The 13,214-nt window shown below is 46.7% G+C and overlaps 1 long non-coding RNA gene across 2 annotated transcripts in view; it reads left to right on the forward strand.

The window, feature by feature from the left end:
• Nucleotides 1–4,291, forward strand: part of LOC114013589 (uncharacterized) — a 35,087-nt gene extending 30,796 nt beyond the window's left edge. For both annotated transcript variants that reach the window (XR_008745466.1, XR_003556653.2), the window contains exon 3: nucleotides 55–4,291. This is a non-coding gene — a long non-coding RNA (uncharacterized LOC114013589). The remainder of the gene's footprint in view (nucleotides 1–54) is intronic.
• Nucleotides 4,292–13,214: the final 8,923 nt, after the last annotated feature.

Genomic DNA, 13,214 nt, shown 5'->3' on the forward strand with positions numbered 1-13,214 from the left:
CTTCTTCTGGGTGTAAATGGAGGAATACCTTGCTATCTCAAGTCTTTCTTCCAGAATTCAACAAAGGAAACAGCTGAGAGCATGGAGCTATCAAGTCTTGGAGCCTCTGCTTCCTCCTCATGTTTTGATTAAACTTCCTGCTGTTGCATCAACACTCTTGGCAGAAGCAAAGGTCGCTCTTAAAGGCAGCAAGGTCCTTTGGGTACAAAAGCGATACAGCCGTCACCCAGCAACATCCAGGGGCTTTTTCAGTTGGGGCTGAGTGAGTTCACCCCAGGATATACGCCCAGATGACCTTGCAATCGTGACCATGCTGCTATACCAGACCTGTGCGACTGTCACCAGCACTTGGGGCATTTGAAGGATGATGCAAAGGTGAATGAAGGGAGCCAGGCCATGAAAATGATGTCTCTGCATCTTTCTGTTCTCTGCTGGGCATCTAACTTACAATGCCAGCAACGCTTTTCTCCCTTGGTCTCAAGAGGAAAGCTGTATTTGGAGTAGGGCAACATGCCTTCATTTGAGATATTTAATGCCTTCGAAGCACCACCAAAGCTCAATTAGCAAATAGAAAAAAAAAAACCCAGAAGTCAAAGCAGGAGACCTATGTATGTAGTTCCAACATCAAAGGAATATTACCTGCGCTTTCATCTCCCTTTCCTCTTGTGAGTCAAAGGTAGAACACATTACTGCATATTTTAAGCATTTTCTATTTTGAAAGCTTAAATGTCAGTGTAATTCCCCCAATGGTAATTTCTGTTGTGCCGTTCCAGGCGGGTACTTCAACAGAATGTCTCCCAGTTTTCACATGATTATCTCCATCTCCTCCTTTGATAGGTTTGCTTCCAATTGCTTCAAGTATTCACTCTGGATTTGAACTGGTTCATATTCCTTGACAATTTGCTTTGAGCGCTGTCAGATGAGGTGTGGTACTGCCTTTTATGGGGCATTTTTGATGTCGTACCTTCCCCTGGCTCCCCCATCCTCTTCTCTCAAACGCAGGATCATCTGGTTGCACCTAGACTTACTTGCTGTTCAGAGCAATCTATAATATAACCACCTGGAAAAGAACATATCTTTTTTTTCTTTTTCTTTTTCCATGTTTCTTTCTTTAGAATGAACTTTGCATTTGAGGATTATTGACAAATCTGTTTGAAAAAGACATGTGAAGAAAAAACCTTTATGGTCCATCTTGTGGTAAAAAGCGGGTATTTCTTTGCTCATTTGAATGTCGGTGGATTATTTATGCTGGTGCAATGTTTTGAAGAGATAAAATACTCCCCACTGTGCTACATGCAAATCTCTGCAACGTAAACATAAATAGTTGTTGCACATGCATAATCAAAGACATTTTTTATAATTATTGTTGGATAGTTCAGTCCTCTAATAGCATCATCTGGTGTAAATCAGTGTAGCTCTACTGAAGCCTGCAAAGCCCCTACCGATTTGTACCAGATGGGACTCAAACTCTTCGCTCTAAGTTTAGTCCTTCTGAAAAAAAAGAAAAGAAAGGGAAAAAAAAGGCAAAAGCCTGACAGTCCTTGAAAATGAACTTCTTGTTAATTCATGGAAAGCTTGTAGAGCAAGAGTGGCAGGGACTTTTCTTGATCCATATGTATGCCTCAGTCCTTATCTAGAGAGAACATTTCTGCGATGAGGGAAGGCGTGGGTTTCTGTGCCAAGTTAGTTCTTGGCCCCTCTGCTCAGACTATCGCAAAGATTTGCCAGATAATGTCATTTATATTGTGAACTCCTTTCTGCCGAGATTTGGACTAAGACAACCAGCTCTTTAGCATAGGCCAGCATACCGCTGCCAGATGCTAAGAATTTTCAGTCGTTCACAACCTGTGCTGCATTTTTAGATACCTGAAGGTGAAGGGCTCAAAGTCTGCTTTTCTGTCCCCAGAGCCATCTTGTTTCACTGTCATTCAGCATTATCTTTTCTCCAACATCGTACACAGCACAAAGAACTTTTTAAAGCTACTTTGACACCTGATTCTACCCCAGCTGAAGACAACAACCTCAGTCTCATCCTTCTGGTGTTCTGCAGATAAACTTTGCTTGGAGTTAGTATAAAATACAATGCTCAGCAGCATTTATTTTCACAAATTCATTTAGACTACATCATCCAAATAGCTGCTAGTGGAGACTGCCCAGGCATATTTCAATGCCATAAACATACATTTATTTCCAAATCATCGGTGTTAGTAACCGGCATACAGAGTGTTTTGTCCAACAGAAATTAAGGTAACTTAGTGTAAAAAGAGGTGGAAAATTAGAGGATTGCTCCCTTTTGAATGTTGACAGCAAAAATATCCCCTAAATACTGAATTATCGCTTACTATAAGATAATAGAACGTTCACCTAAATTTCATGGAGGTGTAAGATTTTACAGTATTGAAGAGTACACACATATGCATGCACTATAAATGTATCCAGCTTTCAACCAACTGAAATTTTGCATTACTATGATCTGCTCTTTCAGGTTTGCCTGCCTGTGAGATTTTTTTCCTGTTTTCTGCATTTTCAACAAGATCCTCCCAAAGAGTTGTTATTCTTGTATAAGCTTGATGTGGACACAAACTTTTTTGCAAGAAGTCTGAGCTACTGTTAGCAGCTTCTGAAGAGCTCTAAGTCTGATGCGGGTTTAATTTGTGATGAGTGCCATGGCAGAACAGTCTAACAATATAAGTCTGTTGGACATGTCGTCTGGGCTGTCACGTTCAATTTGCACATGACCTCCTGGCCAAAAAATGGGAAAGAAGTGGTAGAATGTGGGACTGAAAGCTTATATTATTGCTTTGACAGCTTCACTCATCTAGAAGTAATGCAAAATGCAATTTATATTTATACTCTCTGACCTTCTGTACAGAGAGGGAAACTATCTAATGATGGGCCATGGTAGCAGAGAAAGAAACAGATCTCAATACAGCTGGAATTTGTCTACATTTTTTGCTTTTCAACCATTCAATTACAGTCAAAAGATAAATGAAACATGAAGAGTGCCTTGGTTAGGTAGTGACACAATTATTTTATAGTGAGTAGGTTCTGGCTTTGAGCCTTGGCAAAGGTTGCCATGCACGCCTTGTTTCACTAGATACAGATAATCTGCCTGCTCCCACCGGACAAATCCCCTCTGTTTGGAGGTGTGTCATTATGCCCATCACAGGAGGAGAAGAAAGACACTAGCAACTCAGTACCACTTTTCCCGTGCATTTGAATATTCTTGAGAGAGGCTGACACTCTAATCCTATTAACTACGATAAATCAAGTCAGGCCTAATTGTAAACGGGACATTATTCATTTTGGTGGAAAACAGGCAGATAGGAAGAACGCACCACATTCTTCTCATCCAAGGAGCAGCACGTGGGTTTGTATCTTCTCAGGGAAAAAATAATGCATAAATCAGCTTTTGATTCTGACAGAACTGCCGAAGTAAATACCGGGTAACACCTGAAGATCCTTAACAACGTATCTCAGAGCAGGTATCATACTGCCATAGCTCAGCATCCTTCAGAGGCCTTCACTGCAGCCACGACTGTTTACAACAGCATGATTTGGCTCAAAAATTCAGCCTCCAGCTGCATCTGTTTCTCTCTTTTCATCTAAAAGAGATGCAGCATTTGAAGGAAAAGTTATTTGCAGGAATGAGCATTAAGGGAAGACAACAGGCACATAAAACAGAAAGTACAGGTTTTATGCGTGCCAGTGTATTTTGGACAACTACATCAGCCTGAATTTGTCTCTTCATGCCATTGATCTCTTCTGCCTTAAATAGGAGCTGATCCAAAGGCCATTGGCCTCAATAGCGAGACTTTCATAAATGGTTGTAGGCTGTGAAACAAGCCTAGGGGTAGCCTGTTTTCTGTCTTAATTGTTTTATTCTGGATTGCCGCATTTCAATGGGTGTTTTTTTACTTTTGTAGCTTGAATGATTAAAACCCCATATTATCAGACAAAAAATTTAACTGATATCCAACTTTCTTCATGGAATTCCTTTTTTAAAAGTTATATGATGGCAATAATAAACAACTAAACCAATGGTCACTATACCGTTAATATGTCAGAAAAGAATAAAAATATACACACAAAGGCTATGGGAAGGTCATGTTTCATAAATAAATGCAATAAGATGAAACAACTAAGACAAAATAGTGCAATGATGAGAGGCTGAGTGAATATTAAAATGCAATTTATCTTTCTTTTGGTTTGTTTGCCAGTGAGAAAAAGTACTTTGTCCAAACTATTAGTTATCCTACAGGTTAAAAACTTCTTACCTCTGCACCTTTTGGAGCAGAATATAATTATATTTTTTAAATTATAAGAAACCTTGGAATCTAGTTGATTTATGTAGCTTCTTTCTCTGGTCCCTGCAGGCTGGTGGAAACTCCTGGCTTTCCAGCGTGTAATGTTACAGTACATGGGTTTAAGTGATGGGCCACACATGAGGACTGAGATCTCTGGGGTGACTCCTCGGAGGCGAGGGGCATGGCTGAGTGCGAGCATGGCTGTGTGAGGGGCACTTTGCAGTGTGAACCTCGCAGTTGGTGCACATGGTTAAATCAATACCCACCTCCCTCAGGGCTCCTCCAGCCAAAGAGCACCAAAGCTCTACCAGGGAGTGATCTAACCGGGAGGTCTGCTTCCTTTTCTTTCTTCTTTTTTTTTTTTTTTCCCAAGTGGACAGCTAGAATAGAAAGAAGTTAAAACAACCACAAACCCCCCACAACATACCTGTCTAGGTCCGAAAACTTGTCTAGGTCTGACTCCTGCTGGTGTCACCACAGGCTTTGCCCTTGGCAGCCGGAGGAAAGGCATGAGGCCTTTGATTTGGATGGGAGGGAGAGGAACGCCCTCGGGTAATTGTGAGGTTGCTTTTACAACCTCTTGCCCAGCAGCTGGTACAGTAAGTGGTGTCTCCTCTCGCACATTTTGCAGACCTTTTCCAGCTGAGTCATTAAATCTGGAAAAAAATGGAGCAGTTGAGCTGGTATTTTGGAGGATTGATTTGGAAGTGGGAGGAGGAAAAAATCCCCCTCCTTTGTCTGCACCCTTTTTTTTTCCACCAAGCTGCTGGAGTGAAGCAGTTAATAGTGATTTTTTTCCCCCATCATTTTTAATCCACAACCTTGCCCTGTACCTGCCCTTATAATCCCCTAGCATGTGCTGGTGACATCACATGGCCATCAGCTCCCAGCTCCATCCCTGTGACTGTCATTAACTGTTGCAAGCAAATGAAAAATGACTGGGAGACTCGGTGGCTCCCACCAGTGACCTTGGGTATTATTAGAATGACCTCGCTTTGGCTTGACCATAAAAAAAAGAAAAACCTTTCTTGATATCATCACAGGGGCTGGGGCTGAACTGAGGCTGTTTGCAGCGAGGAGCGGGAGAGGAGTCGAGGAAACCATTAAAGAAAGCAAAGTAAATGTTATGCAAAGATGCAGTGGCCATAAATACTTGATCAGAGGCACAGCCCCGTCACAAGCCCGCAGCCTGACCCCTTGCCAGGACACGCCGGGCAGCACTGGGGTTACAAAGCACCTTGCTGGTCCTAATTTCAACCCACCTCCTGTTTGTTATTTGTTTGCTTGATCTTTAAAAAAATAGAAAATCACATGTAGCCACTTAAAGGCTCATTGGCCTCACACACCTTATATTCTGGCGTACTTTTGCAGTCCTACACACACCTCTGTACACGGAACAGGCAACAGGCTGGGCAGGACACACACTGCTTCGTGTAGTGTAACACGGAAAACCTGTCTTTATGTATCTGTGTACATACACCTACTCTGCGTGCAAACACACATGCACACATATATACAGTATGGTTATACATGCGCATAAGTATATACATACACGTACAGCACATATTTATAAATGTTCATATTTATTGTTGTGCATTATTCTCAATGCATATGAATATGGACATAAAAAGAGCACATACTCATCACATCTGATGTTGCCTTCTATATAATGCATAATGGTATGTGTAGCACATAGCAGTTGCATTTCTTCCAGTGTACTCTAATGATATTAGTAATAGCAGTAATAGTAATAATAATAATAACAACAACAACACATAGCTGGGCTGGGCCAAGGAGATAGGAGGATGCCCTGCTGTTTAATGCTCTCCCTGGCAGGGATCTGCGGGCTTTGCCAGGGCAGGGGCTGCCCAGGATCCCCAGCCCTAGCTCCAGTGTGATGCTGGGGGACCACGACAGGCTGCAATGCACTGCCCGGGGGGACTGGTGGGGGGACACAGCCCGGACACCGGGGTCCGGCTGCCCTCGAGGAGCCTCGCAGTGAAATGGTTAAAGCCCTGGAGGCAGACAGAAGCGATCCTGCAGCCGCTGTCCTGCCTCGCTTCTCTGCTGTCAGCTGGAAATGGATCTGATGCCCTCTGGACTTTAACTCCTGACGAAAAGGGCATTTTATTACAGGTTATGACAAGTTGCAGAGAGACTTGGAGAACTCAGTAAGAAGAAACAGCAAGTGGAATCAAGGCGGGGTGGGGGGGATGCTCCAGATGTTTGGAAGACAGAGCGAAGATGACCGCAGGTGGTCGGTGCGAGCAGAAGCCCTGGTGCGATCGCATCCTCCGCCGGCCGCTGCGCGGAGCGGGGCGGCTGCTGCCCCGGCAGAGCCAGCGCGCCCGGGTACCAATGCCAGCTCCTCCTGGGAAATTAGGAGCGGAAAGCACCAGACCTCCTGTTTTCGCTACTAAACCGGGGCTGTCTGAATGTCTAGAGAGCTTCCCTCCCTCCTTGCGCCGCGCAGGGCAGGCTGTGCATGAGGCGGGAGGAACCAGCTGCAGTCGGGTTCCCCCTCCCAAGTCCTCCATCTCTTTCCTCTTTGGGGGCGGAAGGGCAGGGACTGCCGCCCGCGGGGGGGGGCTGACAGCCTGCCCGTGCCCGGCGGAGCGGGTGGGGAAAGGCTCTGCGCGGGGCCGCGCTCGCAGCTCCGCTCCCGCCTCTGAGTCCTTGGACCTGCACGTCGTTAGAGGGATGCCAAGGACTTTCTGGAGTCTGTCAAGTACTCAGGGCTTCTGTCTGTAGTGGCATCCTCATAGACAAACTTCGCAGGTGTTAAAAAAAATACGCCGAATAATAATAATAATAATAATAATAATAATAATAATAATAAACCCAACAAGCCTAACAGCTGCTCAGGGACACTGTAAACCATCTGATTTTGCAGGATAAGGCTACTATCCTAATTCTCCCTGGCAGCTTTTCAAGCGCGTTTCATTGCTGATTGCCAATGGAGGAGGCTCAGTCTCTCCCTTCGAGCCCCGCTCGGCGCCTGCCGGGTGTCTCTGGGAGCGGTTTGGCACCGGGAAAATAAACTCACATCTCGGGAGCCGGGGGTGAGTGGGGGGCTAGGGGGGTGGGGGGAGGAAGAGTGCTTGTGTCTGGAAAAATAAAAAAGTTTCGAAGTGCCAGAGTTTCAGCCGGGGTAACGTTATGCCTTATGGCAGGTGAGCACCGCCCGGGGAGCCCCTCATCCTCCTCTGGACGGGGAGAAACGCGACAATCGCAAAGACAATATGAGGACACGCGTGTATTTTAGGAGCCCCAGGATGACCTCTGTGCCAGCCTGCCACCCCTGTGCAAGCCGTGAGCCACACAAGCTTCCATCGGAAGAGCCGAGGGCAGAAGCACTGGGCACAAACCGCAGCGCACAGCACCTCCGCGCCTCTTTGCCCCCCCAGACGATGCTCCCGCCGGCCCCCTCTAGCCTGCCGGCCAGGTCACTGTCACTGTCTGACGCCTGGCATTTCTCTTTGGCTTATGGGTCTTATTCTGGGTTTATATTTATTTTTGAAGGTTGACCCCCCAGTAACATCAGGGGTTTCCTCCGAAGGAAAAATAAACCCCAACAAAATCCCAGAGCAATCGGCACAGCGAACCGGAGCTGCCTGGTTCTGGAAACGACGCTCGCAGAAAGGGTGAAAGTCATGAGGCTCTAACCAAAAATGTAACAAACCCCGGCCAGTATCACAAGGGCAAAGTTCCCATGGGCCTCAGGGTTTGCTCTTATCCTTACTTACACTGATAAGTCCTTTTGCTAAATCCCCCAAAGTTGCTTGCTCTTCCGTTTCATGTATAAAGTTACCGAAATCTGACAGATAAGACAGATTTACTGTTTCTGGATAAGACTTAGAGCCAGACTTAAGAGACTACACTGCAAAAGATCGGTTAAAATGTGTTGCTGCTTCAATGAAAGACTGTTGAAAAAAAGTGTTTTACTTTAAACCGTAGCATGAGGAAAATCATAATATAGTAAGAGGACGAAAGAGGCAGCTCCCAGAAGAATAAAGGCATTCTCCGCTCTGCTGTCACTCGCGTTTTCACCTGTGCCTGAGCCTTCGAGAGCAGGCGGAGTGGCTCAGGGAGCCGCTTCTCGTCTCCTTTTCTTCTATTCTATTTCAAAACGCAGCCGACACCTTCACAGATACATGACATTATTCCGCACCCACGCTAGAAGATAGGTTTAGGGGGGAATGTGGTGGAAGTGTGCATTAAGGATAGGGCAAGCCAGTGAAAAATTGGAAAATCCTGGAAGTTTTTCTAAAAGCGGTATGAAAAGACAAATTAGCGGGGACTCCTGGGTTTATAATGTATCAATTATATACTCTTTTCGGGGACCTGTGTCACGTAAGGAAGGCTGACAAATTTCGAAAGAGTCAACTGTTTGCATCTTTCACTTCAGCGACAAATTTTTGCTGGCGTTTGCAGCGGCTGGTGTTTGACTGCACTGGTGCTTTGGAGGAAGGCAGCCCAGCCCTGGCTTCCTCACCCCACCGATAACCCCAGCTCCCCTCTGGTTAGCCGCAACTGTTTGGATTGGAGCTAGCGAGCCCCGAAACTCTTACAAACACGAACAGAGAAATATTCCATGCGAAAGGATATTATAACTCAGGAAGACACATCACCTTGCATTGGGTAAAAAAAAAAAAAAAAAAAGTATGGGCTTTCGCTCAGGTGTATTTGTAAGTTGTCTTTTTTTTTTTTTTATGGTGGTAAAAGAAGGAAAGGACGATTAAAATCTTTAAAGGTAAAACAGGAGAGGAGAATGAGCGATCCTAGGATGAGGAAAGTCAGGCAGGAGTGCGTCTGATGGAGAACAAGGGTTTCTTTGAGAAGTCGCTGGAAGATGGGCGAGCAGATGGCAACCCGGGAGCCAGACAGCAGGATTTGCCCCTCTTCTAGAGGAAGAGAGGGCATCGCCCTTCCCTGGGTCCCCCCAGCCCTCGGATAATAAACTCAAGTGTCTGCCTACCTCAGCCCTGCCCATCTTCTTTAGCCAACTTGACAAAGTGGAAGAAATATGACATGTGAATTATTAAAGAGGAGGCAGTTGACTCCTAACCTCTGTTGCTTTTTCTCAGAACCCATTACCTGAGAATTTATCTTGCAGGAATTACAGTGTCTGAAAGCTTCGGGAGGAGCAGCGAGCAGGGAGGGGGGCGTTTGAATAAGAGTTTTGAAGAAATAGCGCTGAAAAGCACCAGGTTTCACCTTAGCATTTGCACCACTCAAGAGGTGGATAACGTGTTAGAGAAAACAAGCCATTCCTCTTTAGAAGTGGATCAGTTCGCCACAGGGAGCCGGGGAATAAAATCCGGACTGAATTTAAAACGACTATCACCACTTAAATACCTTTAAAAAGTAGGAAGGGGTAAATGGAGAGCTTTTCCGCGATTAAAGTTTGTCCTTTAGCCCCGTTCTTAAAGTTACTGAGGACACTTTATAAATAACCTCCCTGCCCGGGGTGAAGCAGGGCTCAGCAGTGGGTCGTGCTCAGCCCCTCGACACCCAGAGACAAGATTTATCTCTGCCAGGGATGCGGAGCCCGAAGTCCTGGCGGGGGAAAGGGCACAAACCCTCCGTACAGGCTTCAAAGTTTAGAGGCTCCTCCATCACCTTCCCTACAAAAGTTTCACAGGGACTGTGTAACTGCCCGGCAACTCTCAGGCCAAGCAATGCGGTGGCTGATTTTTTCCAGGAACTTGTAGCAGAGGGGCACATTGAATGGCACAGATATTTCGGTTTTTATTTTTTTTTAGAAAGGGGAAAAGCCCACTCTGGGAGAGAGGGGTGTGCTCTTTCCGGTCCTTTGGGCATAGATTTGTATCTTCCGCTGCCAAGCTGAAGGTAATAATTGAATCTCTCCCAAATCTTGGTGATAGAGCAGTCAGAAATGACTCCATCTGACAGCAGAGCCATGAGGCAAGTGATGGATACTATTGTCCAAGCCTGACCCTCCATTAACACCACCTATCAGCATCTGTATTCTGTCACCAATTCCCATGCCGGAGCCAAGAGGGGTGACTCTAATATTCTGAGCACATTGAAGGCTTCCATGCTGAGTTCAACCCTGCATCAACTAAATGGGTGGAGAGGATGACCTAAACCTTGCTCTCTCTATCTCCACTCGCCTTATTACCCCTCTCCAATCCCATTGTTTTGCAGGTGCCTGCAATTTGCTCCTTATCTCCTCACTGTTTATGAGGGCTCCTTTTTATTAATACAAAGGGAGAAATGTTATTAATATTAATTAACAAAATAAAAAATGAAGCAGTTTTGGGAATCCACCAAATGAATAATCTCATCCCCTAATTGGAGATGAAGTTGGGGGGGGGGGGGAAGGAGGTGTAAGAGAAACAGATGACCTACTGGGTGACAGGCACAGGTTGGAAGGGTGACATTTTATTGTAAGCCTCCTTATGAAAGGAAGAAAAGGAAAGGACCAGTCAATTTAATGCAGGGACCAAGAGTGCAAGAGTGTTGCTAAGAGACAGAGATGCTGCTAAAGTTCTGTGAGAAGCTGTACCCTGACCTTATGCAAATGGAGGCTTCCAACTCTTTGTGGAAAGGCTGCAAATTCCACCCACTGTGTCACCAATACCTGGCATCGAGCCTTTTATTCAAATGTTCTCTAAAAACACACACGCAGAAGATGTGACAAAGCATGACACATTTAGGGCTGGAAGGGGGGCACGCAGAGGGGGGAGCGGGGAGGGGGAAAGGACGGATCTCATGGTGGAAATGTCACCCATCCATACCTCCTAGAGCCTGTCATCTTTCCCAAGCTGAGAGACGAACCTATGGATTCCTGAATTACCTTAATCCAGATCTATTAATTCCTTGTGCGTGGGGGAAGCTTTGGGAAAAGAGAGGAGCCACCACGATATGCTCGCTAGCAGATACATCTATACCCACATCTGCCAGCACCTTTAGCTGGCCAGGGACTTCCTTCTGGCTCCGATTACTCACCCACCCCCCCCACCCCCCTCAAAATACGGCAGGGAAAAACCAGCACAGTTTAGCCAGGGCCCAGACCTATAGGAAACTGTTAAATCCGGCAGTGCAGGGAGGTGAAACACTCCCAGCGAAGTTCAAACACAACCTTCACCAAAGATTCAAGGTGGAGAAAGTGACTGCAGCGGCTTTTACTTACTGCAATCAGCAGAAAGTAAATACCCGTGTAGATCAATACAGCCCAGCTCCTGACAGAAAACAAGCAAGCTAGTTTGTTATTGTTGTGTTTGGGTTTTTGGTTTTTTTTTTTTTTGTTTGTTTGTTTGTTTTTTTTTAAAGGAGTCTGAGTTGCAGACAGGCATCAGTTTATTAAAGAGTTATCTCGAGGGAAAAAAATCCTAGAAAAATCCCGGGCTACGTCAACTGTCTTCCTAATATTTTCTGCACCTGCGAATGCTAAATGTGGGGCTGCCTGGAGCGCCCAGACTGGGTGAGGAGCCGGGAGCCGGCGCTGCAGCCTGGCTGCTCCCGGACTCGCTCGTTTCCCTCGCTGCACCTTGCTCCCACGCAAGTGACGAATTTATATTTTCCCAAGAACGTGCAGAGTTGCGATGCATCGAAAGAAAGGGCTGTTTGTGCTCGGAATAATAATAATAATAAAAAAAGAGCAGGATAATCCTGGGTAGCTCTCTAAAATGAAAGCACAATAAAGTGCTCCAAGAGAGGGTCGTGCTGTCGGGCTAAGTTTGCACCGGTTAAATTCAATACTGCTCTGTTTTCCACGCGATCTGGAAATTATCGGTTTACTTTCATTTCAGTTGATCCTCGGGGCACTTTTGGGACTCGCGGCCAATTTTCTTTTCACAGGAGATAGGATTTCTCTGGCCGCCCTGAGCAGCAACTGAGAAGTGACTCAGCTGCAGCCTGCGAAGTAAGTTGATGCCCGATTACTCATCCTTCAGACGCACAGGGTTTGCCGGTGCTTGGAGCCAGATCGAAAAGTCGAGCTGGGGGAAGCAGCCAAAAACTTACAGCCCCTCCGTCCCCCCAGTGCTCACCTGCTCCACCCCCCGCTCCCCCCCCCCCCCCCCCCCCCCCCCCGGCCCCAGCCCCAGCCCTTTGCAGGGAAAAGCCGCGCTGGGCATCTCCCGTCCCCAGGATACCCCAGACCAGATGGAAAACGTGACCCTTCCAAAGCAAACGACCCAGCCTCCTGGGTGGAGATGGCAGTGCCAGGGGCAGACTGCTTCCCGCGGTGCCACCCGCCTCCGGGGCTGCTCCCAGTGCGGTCCCGCTCTGCCCCCGCGCTCCGCCGCGCAACTCCCGCGCCGCGGGTCCCCTGGTCCGGCTGGTCACGGTAAATGAATTTACCCGTGCAAATTGCCCAGTAGATATATATATATATTTAATAGTAAGACTTTTCATAATGTGCACAATACTATTAATATTTCATATTAGCAGTGTGTGTATGGTGAACTTTGTAATGGGAAATTCAATCGTCGCTGTAAATATTAATGGAATATGAAATGAAGCCACAGCTTCCATGTAGCACTGACAGTAAAACGGAGTGAACATGTGGTGGCCCTGGGGCAAGATAGGCCTTTCCTCTTGTCTCTCTTGCTTTATTACATTAGCCCGAGCCTCTCCTTACAGTTCTGGGCTCAGAAGCTGAAGTTCACAGGTCAGCCATGACAAATGTCCCTACGTCTAGCCAAACAAGACCCCCTGGCCTTGCCATTACATCTGCCCAACAAGCCCCTGGAGAGTGCTTAAGGGTGTCTGTTGCAGGTAAAGAGCTCTTTAGCGCAACTTTCCAAACAGATTAGAGGACCGGAGGCTCCCGCGGCTCCTTCGGGGCTGGCTGCGGGGACCCTGCCGCCTGCCCCCGCCCCCGGGGGGCACCGCGCCCAGGCCCCCCTCCCGTGCTCCGTGTCCACGCGTGGGTTG

Source organism: Falco peregrinus, chromosome 1, assembly GCF_023634155.1.
Source record: "Falco peregrinus isolate bFalPer1 chromosome 1, bFalPer1.pri, whole genome shotgun sequence".
NCBI classification, from domain to species: domain Eukaryota; kingdom Metazoa; phylum Chordata; class Aves; order Falconiformes; family Falconidae; genus Falco; species Falco peregrinus.